This window comes from Rattus norvegicus, chromosome 1 (assembly GCF_021556685.1).
Source record: "Rattus norvegicus strain SHRSP/BbbUtx chromosome 1, alternate assembly SHRSP_T2T, whole genome shotgun sequence".
NCBI classification, from domain to species: Eukaryota; Metazoa; Chordata; class Mammalia; order Rodentia; family Muridae; genus Rattus; species Rattus norvegicus.
In genome coordinates this window covers 51,418,118-51,439,066 of record NC_141534.1, presented here as the reverse complement: position 1 = coordinate 51,439,066, position 20,949 = coordinate 51,418,118, and the positions used below count along the sequence as shown (strand labels likewise).

At 43.8% G+C, this 20,949-nt stretch overlaps 1 protein-coding gene and 1 non-coding gene across 6 annotated transcripts in view; one reads left to right on the top strand and one right to left on the bottom strand.

The window, feature by feature from the left end:
* The window catches only part of Prkn (parkin RBR E3 ubiquitin protein ligase), a 1,215,323-nt gene that overhangs the window by 689,215 nt on the left and 505,159 nt on the right, over positions 1 to 20,949 (top strand).
* LOC148006969 (uncharacterized) overlaps positions 8 to 20,949 on the bottom strand; it is a 42,063-nt gene continuing 21,121 nt past the window's right edge. Inside the window, exon 3 of the transcript XR_015649447.1 lies at positions 8 to 1,994. This is a non-coding gene — a transcript (uncharacterized LOC148006969). The remainder of the gene's footprint in view (positions 1,995 to 20,949) is intronic.

Genomic DNA, 20,949 nt, shown 5'->3' with positions numbered 1-20,949 from the left:
ACATGCGTGCGCATACACTTTTTTATTTATAGAAAATATAAATAATAAAAGCTTGTGCACAAAAACTATGATACATGTACAATTTAGGAAGGCAAAACTGTCATCTTCAGGCTCTGAATGGAAAACCAACTGACCCTGCAGTGGGCAAAATCCACACGTGAGTGACTTCTCCATCTCAACCTTCAGCATGACGCAAACCCAGCAGGGAGGCAACTTCCCAGTCAGAACCAACTAACTCTCCCTGCTCTGTCAGCAGAGTTAGCGGCCTCTTCAGTGATAAGGCCTTGCAATCAAGTGTTGGCGGGTAACGAAGAGCAATGGCAGTAGCCTGTATTGTTTGGGGTTCCCCAGGACAGCCTGACAACCAACTCAAAGGAATATGTCCTACAACTGGCACTGGCTTTTTATTTGACAACTTATTATTTCTTAGAGGAGTCTCATCCCCTGTGTAGGGTAAATCCAATTAAAGTCTTCCATTTGAAGGGAATGTGTGTGTGTGTGTGTGTGTGTGTGTCCATGCATGCCAGTGCATGTATGTGTGCATGCATGTGTGTGTACATGTGAGTCCATGTGGGTGTGATTGTATATGCATGTGTGTGTATACAAGTGTGTGTTGGTATGTGCACTTGCACGTATGTATGCACATGTGCACATGAGGATGTGTATGAATGTGTGTATGCATGTGTGTTTATGCATGTGTGTGTATCTCATTCTTATCTTTTTTAAATCTCAGTTGTTGGGTAAAATTAGAAGAAGAATGCCTTATATTTCCTACTATGATATCAAATGAGAACTTGTATGTGACTAAGTGAATGCCTCCCTAAAATCTGAATAGTGACAGGACAGTGGCAAGGATATCACTGCTAAAATATAAACCACCGTCCAAAGGACAAGGGCAGTTATCAGAAGTTAACCTTGACAAGGACCAACAGCTACAGCATCCCTTCCTCGCTCAAATCTGACTTCTTTATGTAGCAGCCTATCCCAGCAAGAGCAACCCACTCCCACACCTCCCAGCACCTTCAAGTGACTTTATTCCCTCTAGGAGTGCCTGGCACCATGCTGGTTTTAACTGCCTGGTACCAACGGTCTTCTCCACTCACCACTGAGTTACTCTTGGGTTTTTCCTTTGCTCCTTTAAGGAGTTAATCACCCAATTAATGTCTTAAAGCAGCAGGCCTGTTATCCTGTCGTGCAGTTCTGCTCTTGGTGCCTGCAAAGCTAGCAGGCACGGCTCAAATAAAACAGTGTATTCCCCGCCACAGAAAGGAGGCCCTGGAGTCATTCCAAAAGCAGTGGCCTCCTTGAACAAGTGAGCCCTGGAGATTTTGTTGAGGAAGCCAATGTCTGTTCATATAGGAAAGCCTGTGGAGGCAAGTGCTTTCCCATGCACTCTCAGCATACGTATTCCATGTTCAGTTTGAGGTCATATCCAAGAAGGAGAGGAGAGGTGACAGACACAGAGGTATACTCTGCTCAAGGTCAAGGAGCACGTGTTCGGCAGGTAAGGACAATGGAACGCTTCCCGGTGTGCTTAGCTTTCATTATAAAGACAAGGTGAAAGCCTCTGGGTCTGGGCATTCCCCAAGCTGGCTCGTGACCTAAGTGCTGTGGTCAGTGTGTCAGCAGACCTTTATTCCCGTTGAACTTTCAGGAGGATCTATTTCCTGCCTTGTCCTATGTCTGAGGACTGTGTGAGTCCTATGGTTCCAACCCCTTCCTGTCTTCACAGTCAGACATAGACAATATAACCTCCTCTGACACTGCCTCAGCCTGAGGATCACAGTACTTTTTCCTGGTCTGCCTTTCAGGGTTCCACGGGATGGCCTGGTGTCTCCTGGGCAGTTCTAACACTCTGCCGGGAAGGTCACTGCAATTTTCATTTCCACTTGCCATGTGAAGGACCATGGGATTGGGATGAAGGCATCACCGGGGCCATTCTTCTGGCCACTGTGGGGATTCTATTCTTGTCCTGATTCAGCAGCATATGTGACCTGCCAATGTGTAAAGGGACATTTATATTACACAGGCAGATTCAGGCGTGCAGTTACTGGAGATCCATGATCCACAGAGTGAGCGCTGTTCCACTCAGGGAGATCGTTGAACTGTAAACCTTTGATCCACTGTGGCTCGGGTCCCTTCCTCCTCCCACACTTGAACAACGGCCTTTACTCATCTTTACCATTACCGGGTTCCTCATTCCTAATGTGCCGCTCCGGGCACTTTCTGGATCCTATTTATTATTAGATGCGAGATGAAGCCAAACTTTATTTCACTTCATTAATAAAATATTAACTTGTAAAACTGTTTAGGTTAGTCGATAATGTGGTCATCATTCATCTAGCTTAATTCTCCATCTGTGGGGGAGGAACTGTACCCGGAAGGCTGCGTATTGCTACCTCGCACAGCTCATTCTTAAGCTGGGACAGGGACCCAGGCCCTTTGCACCTTAGACTGACTCCATGTGTGTGAAAGGTCCAGATATAAGGTGAAATATTGTCTACAACTTACTGAAAATGCACTTTACATAAAGTGAAGCTATCCATTATTCCCTGTGACTTGGCTGTGGGCTCTATTGCTTACGTGTCTCAAAATATGTAGCAAAACTTCAAAATATTTTGGGGGTGAAATTCATGCGTCATGACACGAGCCCTGAGCACTGAGCGCATCCCAGCATTGCATCAGCACCACCTCTGTCTGCTTCAACATCACAAATATAGAGCCCTATTAGTTAGTCCCACTTTCCTGGCCTCCTGAGACCTAGCCATCACACTCCAGCTTCTGTCCCTGTAGATTGGACTATTTTGAGTATCATCTGAGAATAGAACCATATAGTATCTGCCTCTGTTCGCCTAGCTCCTTTCACTTAGCACGATATCAATCAAAGCCATCCACACTGTTGCCTTTTATGACAAACAGCATACCACCAGACATGTACTCATATGTAATGTTTTGTTTGCACATTTCTCTTAGTGATATTTAGGCTTCTTCTACCCTGTGGATGTCGCAATGACTGCTCTGAGTGTCATATATAGACAGGTGCTTATTTTTTTTATCCCTTTGGGGGTAAGAGTAGAAGGAGGCTGGCTGTGTCACATGGTAATTCTGTGAACTTGTTGAGGTGTGTGCCCCCCCCCCTTTTTTTTCTGTGGTAGATCCAAGACAGGTTTGTAAAAGTTCCCATCCTGCCTTGCAAAGGCTTAGGTATGATCAGACACTTTAAACAATGAGCAGAGGCTGAGGCAGGAGGATTGCAATGAGCTTTAGGCCATTCTGAGTTATACAATAAGTTTCAGACCACCCTGGGCCACAGTTTAATATCCTGTCACGGAACGTTCCACAATAAGTGTAAACAAACAAGCAAACAGATCACAGTCACCCTTAAGGGTATCTTTGATCGTGCTTCCTGGCCACTAGCCGAGTGTTAGTTGTTGTAAAGGTAAAATGGAGAAATGAATCCTACCTCCTGAGATCAGCTGTTGTAATTCATGAAAAAGAAACCAAGAGTCTACACCATCGCCATCTGTATCACCATCATCACATCCCCATCTTTCCCCTACCCACCCCCCGTGGCTGATGGGTGGTACCATTCTCCATCCTGTTACCCCACCCCAAGTGCATGCTGACCCCCTCTCAGTCAGGGTCATTCACACACACACTTACCCTGCACATTAGCTTATTTGTGATCTAAAGCCTAAGGAAAAAGCAAAGACCCTATGGAGTTAAGAGATATTAAATCTCCTGCCTCATATCGACATGGTGAGTCACAAAGGGATTTAGCATGATCAAACATGATTCTCCTTTCAAAGCTTGGGCTTTTCTCTAAGCAATCTGTACTTTTTAAGCATCATGAATTATTGATGTTTCTATTTTCCCAATATTAATGCCAAGTGTCAGAGTCACTTTGTGCCATCGCAACAAAGGACCTGAACTAGTTGGCTTCTACAAAACAGAATTTTATACCTGGTGAACGCTGGACACCAAGATCAGGGTACCAGCCCAGGAAAGGTCTGTCTGGTAAGGGACTTGGATGGTTTGTGGGTTGCACAAGGCTGAAGGAAGGCATCCTTCATAGGCACACGTATCCCATCCTGAGAGCTCCACCCTATTGGCAGTGTCACCACCCAGAGGCCCTGCCTTCAGCATACAATCACCATACTGGGTGCTAGTGTTTCCAAGTTTCACTTACAAAGCAAGCTGGCTCCCATGCACCCTTGTGACTTATGAATGGAGAAGCCACTGCTCAGTGGAGGCTGAAAACAAAAGAAGCCACACAGAGAAGGATGGCAGTGGGAGGCCTGCCATGTTGGCATGGAGCAGAGAAGTGCATGCTGGGAGCATGGAGGCCGGCTTGGTAACATATCCTATAAATGAACAGTGTAGGACCACGGAGAGAAGTATCCAGTGCTGTTTCCCTTAATATCACTTTCTACCCAGCACATAGGCTTCCAGTGTTATTAAAGAGCCATGCAGACAGGAAAAGCAGCCTTGTTTGCTTTGTAATTGTGTATAAACATTGTCTGATAATTCTCCACTAATTTTAGTCAGTTATTCCAGTTTAAAAATAATTTCTAATACTTTTATCTTTGAAAAGGGATTTCAATGGCCTCTTTCAAATTCTAACTAATCCCCATTCCGTGTGAAATTTTTGTTTAGAACAATTTCTTAACACAGTGATTCTATTTTTAGAAGAATGTCTGTTCCATTTTTATTACTCTCCTTAGGCATTCTCAGATTTCAATATAGTTTGTGACAACGGACTCTATTACTGTCCTTCTTCCCATGGCTGCTATCCTTGAATTCCACCTACAATAGATATAAATGTAATTAGCCTTATCCCTTTACCAATGTAATATATATATATATATATATATATATATATATATATATATATATATCCTATAGATTCTTAAGGATATTTTCAATGTAAAACTTGGGATCCTATGTTCCCAATATCAGATTTAGGTATGACATGTTCACAGTTGTATTAGAGGGAGACTGCCCTTTTCTCAATCTGGAACACTTTGAGATCATGGATGCCCTCTGAGGTACACGTGTGCACATGTGTTTGGAGGGTCTGTCACTGTGCTTCTTAAGGCCATGCCAATTAGAGAGAGGGGAGACTATTTAAACATAGCCTAAAAGTCACCAGCAAATTATAAGGCCATCTGCATTTATCAATGTAATTTTACTTAACAAATACTGTTTATCCTTGTCTCAACTACCTTTACGCCTTAGTTTTCTGCCTACAGTAGCTCTAGAACAGGTGGGTTTGGAGTTGAAGTTTCCGATGTGTTGAAGTCATCGTCTGTAAAGACAAGCCATTGTCTCTTTCAGACGAGGAGCTAACATGGGAATAACTTTCTCGGCAGGCATTAGTCATTGGTTTCTACCTGGAGACTGATCTGTCCCACCTCATCCAGGGTCTCATGTGGAAGGCATCAATGTGTTTCAAGAAGCTCATATGTTTCCATCTTAAAGTCTGAGCGATCCTTTGCCAGCTCCCAGGACTGCCCATGTTTTCAGATGACTCCCTAAGCTCTTGTTGGTTTAGGAGAACAGGTGATATTTTACCTCTTACAAGACAGCAAGGATTCCTTTCAGTTGCCTTTGTGCTTTCTTTATATTTAAAGCATAGGTTATGACCTCTGGAAAGGAGATTTCTGCTCACGCACCCATGATCCTGAATTCACTTAGCAATCACACCTGCAACTATAACTTCTGGTTTACTTCTCCAGCATTGGGCCTTAAATTCAGAAAAACCGATGGTTTGGGGACTTTTTTTTTTCTTATCCTAAAGCTATATTTGAGATGTCTCAAAGGGCCCTGAAAACTCCTGAAGCTTCCTGTATTGTGCATTACTCAGACAAGCAGACAGCTGACTTGAGATGAGAGGGGCACGGAGGGCAGCGTCTGGAGAGGTCACGGGGAACACTAAAACACTGTATCCAGCCTTTCATCTTCGCAGAGTTCTAGATATGGAGACTCAATGCACACAAAGCTAGCAGATTCTCCAACCTCCTGAAGGGTAACTGGGACGAAAGGATGTCCTCTATCCCATAACCACAACAGAAAGATGAAATTGAAACAGTGAGACCAGATCCAAAAGAAAACACCCACCCCATGGTCCAGAAGGCCCTGGCTGTGTGTTTTAGGTATGCAAGCACATGACTTCCAATGCATGCCTGATGGACTTCAGCATATATCCCACAGTGCTTTGCTGCCACCACCAGCTAGGAAGGGCCTGGCTATCATGGTCAGCTACACTCTCGTTGACTTGGAGCAAGATTCTCCCTAACTTTTCCATAGCACAGTTAGTCTTAAGAAGTCCCTAAAGCAGATTGTCCATTAACCAGCTGCATGATTTACAGATGACTGTCTTGACTTCTCCTAGCCTAATCTCCTAATTTTAAATAGAAAACAACACCAGATCTTAAAGGAGTGGCCTAAGAAGGAAATGATACTCGTAAAACATCCAGAAATTTCTGCTACATGGTAAATATAAACTGAAAAGGTATGCCCCCGTATCCACTACTCCTCTATTGTGATAAAACAACACCATCACCAGAAACAACTTATGGAAGTTTATTTTAGCATCGGGTTCTGAGGGGAGAGCACATAATGATGGGGAAGACATGGCGGCAGGAAGCTGAGAGCTCACATCCTAACCCAGGTACAGAAAGCAGCAAGGACGAGCTGGAAATGGGGCAAGCTGTAATCTGTCAAAGTCCATTCCAGCAGCGACTCAGTCCACCAGCAAGGCTGCACCTCCTAAATGCTACCCACACCACACCGCCAGCCAGGAGCCATGTCTCCAAGTGTGTGAGCCCGTATAATGCATTTCCCATTCGGACCCGGACAGGCCCCATATAAACTGCACTGGAAGGAGGCAAGATGCAGCCTTGTAGCTTTACTCCATGGAGATCAACGTGGCCGACCTTGCATTTATAAACTGGGAAGAATTTTTTATTCTAGCTGCTCACTTAGCAGTTTGATGTATTTCCCCTCGTCTTCCTGACATGGGACCTCAGCAGATTCCAGGCTTGTCCGTGAGTCACCTTCACTGCTGAAGGCGGGAAACTAGCTGTTTGGAAGAATTGATTCCTTCCTGCTTCGGCAGCTTGAGAAGCGGCATGCTTACAGCCTGGAGCTGCATGGATACACTGATCCCTGGGTGTCTGAAGTTTCCCAGCTCATAATGAACGAGGTACATGTTCTGCAGTTAACCTGTATGGGCTTCCACTGAAACTCCATTACCCACCTAGTTGGGAGAGATTATTTTGGTTGTTAGACCCTAGAATTCATGCTAACTTCCAAATTCTTGAGATTCATTTATAGGCTCAGAAAGTATTTCCTATAACCCCATCACATGTCGGGTACTTTGCTAAGTCCTACATCTATAGAAGGCAAGAAGCCAAGCTTGGCCAGTGGTGCAAAGGGTTAAATACAAACATGGCGAAGTGAACAGAAAGCACTGAACAGCCAGTGACAGGTGGTTTTAGAACAGGTACAGGATGGCTGGATGTAGATGGGCCATGTGATCATATTCACAGGCCAGTTATAAACATTAAGGTTTATAAAACGCGCACGCACACACACACACACACACACACACACACACACACACACACACATATATATATATATATATATTAAATGTCTTAACTTGGCCTAATTCAGTACTTCTTGTCTATCCTGGTGTCTGGGTATCCTGTTGCCTAGTATCTTAAGAACATAAAGTCACACATGTTCCAGTCTAGAAAAAGATCAGAATTCAAAACCTGAAATGTGGCTTCTAATGAAAATATACAGCTTTTCCATATGTATATATATATATATATATACATATATATATGTGTGTGTGTTTTCTTTGACTTTACAATTGTATAAAAGCTATATAGATATATAAATACATATGAATATAAATATATGTATAATATATACTATGTATACACATAGAGAGACACAGAGAGAGAGAAGAGAGAAACACACACAGATCCCCTCTCTCTTACATTTACCACCTATTATGAAAGAAAAAGAGGTAAGCCTATGTTTGTTTGCATACAATATGAGAAACAGGCCCCTATTTTGCACATCAGGGTGAAATGGTTTCTAAATCATTGGCCGGAGGCGAGGGCACATGGAGGAATCAGAAAATTATCTTTCAAAGTCACAGACTTAAGGTGATTTTTAAAAGAGAAGCAGGAAGCCGGAGAGCTGGCTCCTTGGTTGAGAGCTCATACTGCTTTGTAGAGGGCATGACCTTCACTCCTCGAACCCAGGTCAGTGGCTCATGCCTGCCTGCAACCCCGGGCCAGGAGACCCTGCACCCTCTTTTGCTCTCCATGGGCACTACACTCACATACACATACCCCACCGCACTCCCAGCCCCCCCAAACACAATGCGGGTATAAACATAATTTAAAGCCAAGTGAAAGTAAATCCTTAAAAGAGAAGCAGGAAGTGAGGGAAAGACAAGGTGAAGCTTGTGGAAGTCTTGCCGAATTCTGTCCCTGCTCTTGATAGCCAACAGGGTTCCTCTTTAGTCTTGTGTTTGAAACTTGAGTGGCAATATGTTAAAATGGACGACATCTCTCTGTATATAACTCGTAATTGTCTCAGTGTTCTAGCATGACTCAGAGTTAGATTAGCATTGGTGAAAAAATCCTGACAATGTTTCAAGGTCGCCCAGATCTAGGGTGATACCCCCATTTACCTTCATGAAGAGCCATTTCCTCTTTGGGATTGCAACACTAGAGAGACCTGAAAAGCTCCTCACACCTGTGTTCATCTCAGCAGTCAGCCCAGCCTAGGCCAGCCATGTGCCTCCTAAGGATTAGGTGTGGCTTGGAGATGACCTTGCACAAAGGTCAGAGGTAAAGGAACAGCTGTCCCTACCCTGTAGCCATAAGGCACTCTGGTGATGTTCCCTCTTAACACAGGAAGCACATCATCTCAGTTGTTAAAGTCCCATGTTTACCGCCCTTAATAGAGAGGAAACAAAAGTTCTTCTTCTATTTTGTTTCCTACAAGGACATTAGAATGTTGACTGACACTATCCTTGGATATGGTGGCACCCAGATCTTCGCATAAACCAGGCTATACCAATAATCTGTCTCCTCTGCCAGCTTTTATTTTTATTTTGAGCCAAAATCTCCCTCTGTTGCTCAGACAGTCGGGAAACTATGGTCCTGAATCAGCCTCCCAAATAGTTGGGATTACAGGGATGCACCCCCCTCCGCCCCCGCCGCCCTCTGTAACAGAATTGTGTGGATGGCTTCATGCACAATGCTGATGACTAACCAAGGATCGGGCCCTCTGGCTAAGTTGTGAGCCTGTACCCAGAGTAGTCGTTAAGTTATCTCGGTGGGTTGGGAGCAGAAAGACTCATAGAGGACTCATCACACAAGAACGGGCACCTGAACTCTTTAACCATCCAAAGCCAGCTGTGTTCTGAGTTTCCCACAAGGAGGTTTCAACCCACCCTCCTGTGGTTCCAAGAGAAAGTGAGGCTTTTCGAGTGTAACTGTGGCACGATGACTTATTAATTTTCAAAGAACTCATTGTAGTTGCGCATATATACAAGGGCTCGCAAATCATAAATTTTGAGCTAATGAATTCTGATGGTTTTCCTGGCGTGTGATTCATACTCACCGTTGAGCACCGCCCAGAAATGTGTACACATAAGTATGTGCACATGTGTACCAGCATCACAGTCCAGTTTGGGAACATGTCCATCACCCTAAAATGTCCCCGCCTACATATTTGAGATGTCCTTATTGTTACTTTTAGCAAATTCTCAATTATTCGATTTTACCAATAAAGACTCGGCAGCCAGATGCTGGGGTGAAAGCCTGAAAGCTCAGAGAGGCAAAGAAAGCACCCCGCTGACCTTCCTCCTCAGTTCCAAAAGGCTGTTCTCCTTCATCTCAAAACCCTTCAAACTGAATGTCCCTCCCTTCTACTTCCTGTGTGTCTGTCTGCCCTCCTGACCTTCTTACTCTGTATGTTTTTTCCTATATTCACCTCCCCATCAACTGGCCGTTTGCTCCACCTCTTGACCCATGGTCGACTCTATGTAATTCTGTTTACAGAAAGCTCTTGGATTAATGGTCCATGCTAGGGCTGAGCCATACAATGACTAGAAACAGATTTTTTTTCCAGGAAAGAACACAATCTCAGGGTTCAATGTACAATCAAATATCCTAAAACACCTCCCCCTACCTGCATCCCCAAGTATTGATCATCTCTGTATATAGAGCTTTATCTGTTTTATGGAAAGTTCTGATTAATGAAATCATTCTACAGACAGTCTTGATCTGACTTACTTTCTCAATGTAATCTTGAAATTCTTTTTAAGTTGTTTCATGTATATGGCATGTCTTTTTCATTGCTGGGGGTTGAACTCAGGGCCTTGTGCTTGCAGGGCAGTCACTCTACCACTGAACTACACTCCTCATTGCAATCCATTGAAGTCTTCCTGATGACTACAGTGGACACACATGGTCTGTCCACATGCCAGCCGAGGATATCTGTGTCACTGTGAGTCATGCTGGAAACATTTCAGACACACAGTACAGCAGTCTGTGTGGACATTTGTTTCAACTGGATATCTAAAAGAACAACTGAGTCGTCTTTGGGATTCTATAACAGGGTCTATTTTATATTTTAGAAAGACGTCTGAGTGGCTTATACTGCTGTAACTTGTTATGTAAGGTAGAAAGATATTTTTAGCCTTTCCATATATTCTTTCCACAATACTTGATGTTGTCCACTTATTTATTATCTGTCCGTCTGTCTGCCTGCCTGTCTGTCTGTCTGTCTGTCTGTCCCTCCAATCATGTACCTATCATCTGTAGAGTGATATCCTACTATGCTTTAAATGTTCTTTAAGTACTAGCTATGTTTAGTGTATTTCATGAATTTATTAATCTCTCTTGGGTGGTAAAATGCCAGTTCATGTCCTCTAATCATGATGTGTTTTTTTTTTTGTTGTTGTTGCTGTTGTTGTTGTTGTTGTTTTGTTCATTTGTTTTTGTCACAATAGGCACTAGAATTTTTAAACATCACATGGAATTTAGGTTGGTATTTTTCTTGGAAATAAAGGCCTTCACTCCACGGAGCTCTTGAAGCATTCTGTAGAACACATAGATACTGCACCTCCTAGCCTGCGAGCCATTCGCATAGAACGCAGTGCTTCGCACAGCCCCTGCCTCTGCTCTCCCATTTGACTCTGGTTTCACTGTGTGCATTTGCTCATGGCTTACAAAGCCCAAAAAAGCCACAAGTGTCTTCTGGGGTTGTGCTGGAGATCTCCCTGCACCTTTTGCACAAGTAAGTACTGAGTGTTAATTATAATTAAAACAATAACTCTTTAATGAGGCATCAGTAACTCTGATTAATCAGCTGCTTCCCAGGCAGACCCTGCTCAAGCTCCCAAGAGTTTCCCGCCGCAGACTGTAGTAATGGTGCTGTTTTGCACAGCCTATTGTTTTCGCAGTAAATATGTGAATTGATTACCCATGAGCCCAGGTCAGGATACGCCGTTGTTTTGCTTTATTCTTTATTATGTTAGGAATCCTACACAGCAGGAGGGGTCAGAATCCACAGTAGGGTCACCTTGGGACTTCTAATATGGAAATTATAAATGAATTCTTTGTTGCTGTAAATTATAAACAGAACAACAGCAGCAGCTCCCACACTTATAAATATGTATTCCCTCCCCCCACCCCAGACACACACGCCAATGAAATTACAGTGGGGGATAGATCAAAATGAATTGGTACCTGTCAGGGAAATTTGATGGGTCATTCTCCACTGTAATTTTCTTTCCTTCTCATGTGAGTGGGATATAATAGCCAAGGCCTGCATCTCGCTCTCCTTCGTCCATTGTGGTTAACAATGGCTCAAATGTGGGAATGAATCACCTGGTGTATTACCTCTGTGCAGCAGGAGGCAAATTGAAAAGCTCGGTTTTTACAATCAAAATGAGTTTGACTGTATTTGGACCCGACTATCACTTAGTATCTGTGGCTATTGTTGCATTTTACTTTTTCTATACCTAGATATTACAAAACTGTGTTGTCTCTTAGACTTCCATAAGAAGTTCCCAAAGCCAGAAGTCCCCAAATCTATTCCCTTTGACCACATCATTTTCCTTGACTTATGACTATAAGAATTCTCCTACCACAAAAGCACATGTTACCCAGCAAGCAGCAGTGCTAAGACCCATTCAAATAAATTGGCATTGTGACCACAGTCATGAGGGCCAAGGTTCTTTCTTTTTAATGCTACAGATGTCTTAACAAAAAAGCAAAGGTTTAGAATACATGGCTGAACTCTGAAGTGAACGTGAAACATTGAAAATAAGGGTTCAGACGTGTTTACAAGTTTGGTTAAATGCAGCCATGATGGGTAAGGAAAGCACCATGCTGAAGAAAACCACATGATGCAGCTTAAAACTTGAAGCACAGAGAGATGAGGGAAGAAACCAGCCAGGAGGAGCAAACAGTAAACCAGCAGATGCTATAGACCAAAGCGGTAGTCATCTATAGAGCGCCAAACATTATCCTAGCCTCAGATCGGCTGTCCTCACCTTGGTCCTAAGTCCTTTATATTCTGTGTTCACATCTTTAATGACATGTCCTAAAACCCAAATGTAACCAGAGCCATTGAACAAATGTTTCTCCACAAGGTATTTCAAGTTTATATCTTATCCGTTAGTTTTGAAGTCGGCTTGAAATTCTCAGTTACTCCAAGTGTCTAACACCACACACATATGGGATGGCATATCTCCCATTACTCTTGTTCCATTTTAAGGAGAATTTCCTGTTTTTCAAATGGTCCATTACCCATCATGTGATGTCTCTTAACCAGCAATTTCTGTCCAGTCTTCCCAGTGCATCTCTGTTTCCTTAGGGACTAAAACGCCAGCATAGACTATTTTTCTTATTAAAAACCCCCAACCTTTCAACCCAAATGTTAATGCTCTCTGTTCTTCCTACCAGTGGTTATTTAGAGGTCTGCCTAGGTCTCCTTTCTTCTTTTCTTCTTCCCTTCATTTCTTTTCTTCCTTTTTTGTCTTTCAAACATGTTGGGGTGATACAGTACGTCCCCCCCCCCATGCCAGGAAATACATGGATGCGTTCTTTGCCATTTGACAGACTTGGAAATGAACCTTCTGTGCGGATGCTTAGAATGACTGCTGACGTAACCCACGCCCATCCTTCCCGTCCAACTAGGAATTCGTGCTTACACTTTCTTCCTTTATGGGGGTCCCTGTTAGCACACGAAATTCTGCTTCTCTTCCTCTCAATGGTACATGCTCCTGAATTGTGAGGGGATGCATGTTTGGAGGTTTTCGTACGCACACATCCCAAACTGCTCTCCAATGGGAACGCTGAAAGACAAAGTCACACCAGCCCTGCCGGATTGCTGCACGATGCCTGCTAAGAGCCACTAACTGATTGACACGCAGCATGGCATGAATAACGGAATGTTCTGCTTTCACAGTTCGCAGTTTGTTCTCCTCAGACCATGCTTTGAATCCAATCTGTTCCACACAAACAACAGAGCAATCCCATTCTCACACTGGGTAAAGGCAACGCAAGGCATCGAGAAACCCAACACCGAAATAAAGGCTGGCAGCTTTTTAAGGGAAAATTCAAAACCTATTTTTATTTCTTAAAACAACATAGAATAAGTGCATCCAAGGGAGACTTGAGGGCATGATCCCATTCGAACGCCATGGAATAGGAAAAAGAAATGCTTCCACAAACCACACTTCAGATTTAGAAAGACTGATCTACAAAAGTCCAGAGGAGTTTGAAAGTCACATGACTTCCTTTCATCTCTATTCAGAACCTGGTATCTTGAATCCAGGGGTTCCTTGAACACTTCTTAGGGATCAGACTGCCTAAGGTTTGCCACTGAAGACACAAGTGTTGGTAGAACAGTGTCCCTGCCCTGCTTGGGAATAAAGCCCATGACTACTTCAGGTCATGACCCTGACCCTAACCCCTGATGCTGAACCCAACCATAACCATAACCAAACTATAACCCTAATCCTGTGTAACCCCCATCCTAACCCTGACCTTGACCCTGGGCATAACCATAACCACAACCATAAGCCTGTCTAATGCTAACTTTGGCCCTAATCCTAACTTTAACCCTATCTAACCTTGACACTGGGCCTGACCCTAATCCTGTCAGACCCTAACCCTAAGCCTGACGGCTGACTCCTGACCCTGATGCTGACCCTGATTAACAACATTACTAACGAGCACCACAGTGTGCTTTACCTTTTCTGGGAAAACCCCGCTTCTCCCAAATCTGGTGCGTGTCTAACCTCCACATGAAGAAGACTATTTGTATCTTGTCACCTAGCATGACACCTATGCATGTATGGGGCCAGAGCGTAGATGATCAGTCATGGCCTCCCTACAGCCTGTGCCTCAAGGAAACAAAAAGGAATCTCAAGGTGAAACATTTTTTGGAGCGTTTCACTGTTTTTCTTTTCTCCTTAATACAAGTTACACATTTCACATTGCAAAGAACAACAGTGAAGACAGGTGTGATGGGAAAAGCAAGACTCCCTCACTCCCGGTCCACACCATGTTCAATGGCAGCATTCCAAGTCCTCAGAGGCAATCACCATTTGAGCTTCAGCAAATTCTCAGAAACGTGCTAAGGAATCACATGTGCCTGAGTCTCTGTGTAACAAGTATGTGCTTATATTTTTCTTTTTTTTTTTCTTTTTTAACAGACAATGGCTTGTTTTATTTTAGTGACTGAACCACGTGAGGCCACAGCCGGGCCACTATGCACAAACATGAGGGAAGTTTTATGTCTTGGTCTCTTCCTCCTTGGACAGAGTCTGGATAATCTCTACCTTCTTGGCCTGGAGGCGCTCCTCCTGGTGCTTTCGTGGTTCCTTGGTCTTAGACCTGCGAGCCTCAGCCTGGTCAGCCAGTCGCTTCTGCGGGCCTCGTCTGCCTTCAGTTTGTGGGTCTGCTCCGTGAGAATCCGCTTGTCTTTGAATACATTCCCTTTGACCTTCAGGGACAGGCTGAGATACATATGGCGGTCAATCAGTCTCCTTAGATTCCCGGTATCTCCTGAGAAGCCGGCACAGGATTCGCATCCTCCTCATCCGGGTCCCCTTCTCCGGCATCCGAGCATTGCGGTACCCTTCCGCTTCCCTATGCCCATATGCCCGCCCTTCCGTCAGTCAAGGTGTTTTTCCAGCAGCGAGCCTGGGAATGGCAGTCACAGGCTTCCGGATGATCAGCCATCTTTGATCAGCTTCCTGATCTGCGATCTGCTGACAGAAGTTGGCTTTGGCGATTTCCTTGGTCTCATTGGGGTCCAACCAGATCTTCTTTTTACCACAGCAGAGGACACGAGAAGCAAGCCTCCTCTGTAGCCTGAGCATACACATGACTGCAGACACAGCAGCAAAATGAAAGAACTTGCTCTGTATTTTTCTTAAAAGGTCACAGAGTTGTATTCTTTTCAACTTTACACAAAGCTAAATATTCCCTTTGTTCAGAATATATGCCACAGCCTTGTTAAAAAAACAAACAAACAACAAAAAAAAAAAACCCTATACATTACCCTATATCTGACTGGGCTATAATTTCGATCATCAAATTCATATGAGTAATACATAACGTTTTCTAACACGTAGTATATTCAAAAATAATACAAAATGAAAATTATCATTTATAGCTTAGTCTGATTCGGCTAGCACAAAATATCATAGATGGGGTAATTTTCATAATAAAAAATAATTTAATTTTTTATTAAGTGACCATGCCATACATGTATATACGTGTGTGTGTACATATATTTAATTTTCACACTCATTACTCTCCCTAACCCTCTCAATGCCTCCGAATCCTTTCTTCTTCCCGTCTCCCTCCTGTGTTTGTGTCTTCCACTCACATTTTGTAACCCATGGAGATGGGTTGTTTGCATTAACTGAAGCACAGGCAATAATTTAGCAGTGGCCATGCCACCGAAGAAAATGGCTCCCTTCCCCCAGCAACCACTCACAGCCAGCAGCCCTTCATGGAGGGGTGGGCCTCATGAGCTGTTCTGTGTGTAGTGAAATGTTGCCGTGCTTCATCTTATGTAGATAACCTCTGCTGCTGTGGGTTCATGGGCGCAGTGGCTATGTCATGGCCATGAAGTCATTGTTTCTCAGCACCCCTCCCTTCCCATCTTCTAGCTCTCATCTTCTTTCCAGTTTCCTGTCTTTGATATCCCTGTGTCTCGAACAGCGTGATTCAGATGCTCTACTAATGGCTACTCACACAACAGGCTGGCATTCTGAGCATTTCACCTGTTCTGTGTCTTTCCATTGCCTGCTGTATGCGCAGGCATCTCTGACCAAGACTGAGAGCAGCACTAATCAATATAAACATAAACATTCAGAAGGCAGTTCGACCGCACGTCCATCTGTCCAAATAACAATACCAGGTTCCACGGGAAGGCCTATGATCTCCCTGGATAGAGGATTTTGGCTAGGTTGATTGTAGCAGACAGAATTCCCTCCTGCACAGAGGGCCTCAAACCCCATCAGACAGTACCTGGTTTCTCTCACAAGTTACACTATCATCTGTAGTATTTTTCCTCATGGGTCAGTGTTGTAGCTCGCAGGGTCCAAAGCAGAAAAGAACAACTAATAACTTTTATACCCCAGCACCTCATGTAACACCTTGGCAGTATAGACAGGAGCTAACAGGGAGGAAACTTCCAACTCGGGTCCAGCTTGGTTTCTGTATGTTTCAGATTCAAAATGGAACTAGAAAAATGCACTCTTCACAGCTTTGGGGCCTTAGAAGTCCAAGATTACAAGACTCTCTCCTGTTTCTTGTTGTTGGCTACAACCTTCCTTCAGTTCCTCAAGTGGCAGGGAGACAAGAGAGCATGGGAAAGAAAGAACTGCTTGTGTGCCCCGATTTCTCTCCATCCTCTCGGTTGCAGGCGAATCCTGCAAGTTCTCCTCGCCTTCACGACCTTACATTAACCTAACCATTCCCAAAGACCTCACCTCCAAATTCCATTCCCTGGAAGATTATGGCATTAGCATAAAGGTTAGAAGAAGACACAGGCATTCAGTCCATCGAACTTTATATATCCTCGTGGTCTTGAGTTGGGGACATTGTTAGAAATCACATTGCTATCAAGTGATGCATACCTTGAAGTTTTTCACAATACGCTCTCCAAAAGCATATCCGAGAGCACAGAGCTGGGACACACCATGTCCATTGTCATCATTGGTGAAATGCTCACTCTATGTTATTTATTGCTAAGTTTTTAAATATTTTCCAATCCAACAGGCAAATAATGGATTCTCACCCCACTGAGCATATTTCAAATCATTATCGATCACTTGCGGTTTAGTCCCCGGATTGCTTTTAAGCTCTTCTTGTTTATTTCTTTTATTAGGTTGTCTTTTTGTATTGATCAGCAGGACAATTTTATATTGTAAGAAATTAGTTTCAGGGCCAACGTATGCAGCGTACTTTCTCTCAGTTTGTTGTTCTTCGTCTGGATTTGACTGATGGAATGTGATGACTCTCTACTTCTCCTAACAAACCCTCTACTGTCCTTAAAAATACTCATTACTTTTCAAAATTCCCAGGGTCATGAATGTTTCAGGCCATAGGAGCAGCAGAGCGCAAAGCTGCCGTGCACTGGCTACTGACAAAGGCGTCTTCAGTCTAGAAGTTGTTCACCACAAAGCTAGGAAGCCTGACACGCAGCTTAAGGATGGAGGAGCTTACGTTGCCCCACAGTTTGAGGGTGTGCCCCATCATGGCGGAGAAAGCGTGGTGGTTCGAGTGTAAGGCAGCCGGCCACCGAGCATCCATGCCAGGAGAGTGCAGAGAGTAATGAACGCTGGTGTTCAGTTTCTTATTTCCTTTCTGTGCAGGACCCCAGCTCATAGAATCCTGTCCCACTCACTTGGATAGGCTCTTCCACCCCAATTAACCTAAATCTATTAACTTAGACGCATGCAGAAGTGTGTCCTCAGGTGATTCTAGGTCCTATGACAGTCAATATTAACCATCACATTTGGCTTTTATCCAGCACTCGGTCCCACAGAATTCCTCCACATGATCTCTGAGCATGCTGTCCCTTTCAGGACAACTGTCTGGTTAGCTCAGGATTCTCCAGGAGTGCAATGGTAGAGGCTGCCAGGAGTCCCGAGACCTCAACCTTAGAAAAGACCCTCACCAGCATTTCATATGCACTGGTCCTCCAACACTCGCCTTCAGCGCCTTGACTTTGCACAATTGAACATTTGCTTTGACTGCATTCCCTTTATTTTGAAGGACACAAGTCTTTCTTTTTTCCTGTTCCTATTCCCTTGTTTGCCATGGTTCTTTGAGAAGCATATTTGACAACCAATAAGAAGTCGTGCATTCAGTTTACCACTGCTACCCTTATGTGTACAAATTATAGTACGAGATTGACTTTTCCTTTTTGTAGCTTTTTTCCCCCTTGAGACAGTTCTGGCAGTACGTCAGTGACCATCTGAAATTTAAATTAAACTTGAGGTTTATCTTAAAATCACTTTAAGCAGAAGACAGATAAGAGAGATAAAATATGGAATCAAATGTTTTAGCCTCTTCTAAAATTATCTTAAACCATTTCATTGTATGTTTGTCAACAGATCAACTTTTCTGGATTTCCAGAGTCCATTTGATTTGTCAGAACCAGAAGGCTTTGGAAAGAAGTACCTCTCATTGAGGACTGGCCATATGGGAGCAGGAGTTAGGGGGAGAAAAGGGCTGGCAGTGTGGGCCAAGGGGGGGTCAAGAAAAGCCAGAATTTGCCTTTGGAAGGACTTGACTCGTGTAAATAAGATCTTCTGAACTGATCAGAAAGGTTCTGTCAGAGCAGGTTTCCTCAACCTGTGCTCTGTGTGCAGTTAACCAGCCCTGGTGACTCTCACAGACTCCATGGTCCCCTGATAGTTCAGAGCCAAGCTGGTGAGGTGTTTGGCTCTGAACTCACTCTCATCTTACAAACTTCAGTCTTGAAGCTCCACTTCCATAGCACATTCTTCGTACTCCCATAACCAATCACATAGCTCTGAACACCTTTCCTGAACACAAGGAAGCCAGCCATGGCCTTTTCAATCTCAATGGACATATGCTGAAACTCCAAACTGGCTCACGATACTGTGTCACTTACATGTTGCCCCACTGCTATCCTGAGGCCCAATGCACAGTTGTAAATTAATGATGCAAATTCATCTTAGGCATCCAAGTAAAGATGGGAATGTAAACATGAACATGGAAATTTAGAGTCACTTGGCTAATGTAAATTCAAAGCAAAATCCCTAGATACATACAGACGATGTGCCCATGAGACTAAAGAGCACAGATTTGTAAGCGTGGTCATTTCAAATATATGTATTTATTAAGATACCAATTGCCTCAATAATGGGTAATCCATGCAAATAATCCTGTTAACCCCACTTCTCGCAGAGGCGAAGCCCTTAATGCTTCAGCCTCACTTTCAATCAAAGCACAGCGACGTTCCTCATAAGACAATGGGATTCTTCCAGAATCAGCAGAAACTAATCCCCTCAGAGAATGAGATCAAAGGGTTTAGTCTATAAAAGCAGGGAAAAACTAGAGCAACCATCCTCAAAATCACAGACCACTGAAGAAACCTTGATACAACACACACCTTTCCCTAGAACTCTCCAAATCTGTCCCAGTGATGGCTGAGGAAGCTCATGCAAATAGGATTCTTCATTGTCTACTCAAGAGAGCATTGCAGCACAGGTAGCATTCTCCTGGGTGTGGGAAGGACTCCAACATGTCTCCTCTTGTAGCCTCTTAAACTATACCAAACAAAGCCACACCCCTCCTAGGGCATTATTGAAGCCCTGGTGTTGAAACCAGAAGGCAGGCAAAAGGCAGCCAAGGTTGAAGGAGAAGTGGTCTTCAGTCTAGAATCCAGTACCAAGTCAAGTTTTTAAGAAGGGTGGAAACAAGTATGGTCACTTTTAAAGATGATGGGTTCTGACATTTTGGTGTCTTGTCTGAAAACAGTTATTGTGTAATAGAGAAGCCAGTAAGAGACAATGGATGCCAGCAAAAGAAAAGACATGGGCAATTCAGAGAGTGAAATCAAATCATTCTCTGGGAGGGGGTGGGGAAAGCCTGGAGGTATATGTCTTAAGGAGAAGGTTTGACACACAAAGTAAAGGAAAACAGAAGCTACAATAGAACATTCCAGAAAGGAAAGTCATTGTTAGCCAGAACTGAAAAGGGAAGGCATCATTAAAAAAACTCAGTTAATGAGGCGGGAAGGAGCTGAGGGCGCAGATGGAGAAGGCCGAAGCTGATTCTGTCAGCCAGAAGAAAGAAAGGAGGTTTGACAGTAGGAGAAGCAAAACTCCATGCTCAAAACCTGTCCATATATAAACCAAAAGGCCCAAACATTGAGTATGGGAATTGTAATTTCCTGAGCTGTACTTGGCACAATTCGACTCTGAGAGGTCCAGGCTTGGTGACAGCATTGGGATCTACCTGAAGGCTTTACTCAGAGTACAGCTCACCGGTGCTGTGATCAGTCACTTGTGTGGGTGAGATTGATCTCGGCTGCTGGATTGTCCCAGGCAAAGCCTCCAGTCGTGGCTGACACAGAGCAGCACTGTAAATGTGAAAATGTAAGAAGGGTGGGAGATCTAGAAATGGCAAAGACATGGTGGGAGGAGAGGCACAGATACTGAACAGCATAGGGTCTTCATTTTACCTAAGGGGAATTCGAGATGGGACAGAAATTACGTGGGTTGAGATTTGATGAGCCCCTAAAAAGTGTGTTTTTAAGATAAAACATAGGTCAGTGTAAGACGTAAGACATGTACAAAGTCAGCTGAAACCCAGAGGATACTGTCATAGGGGAGCTGTTGACACAGAG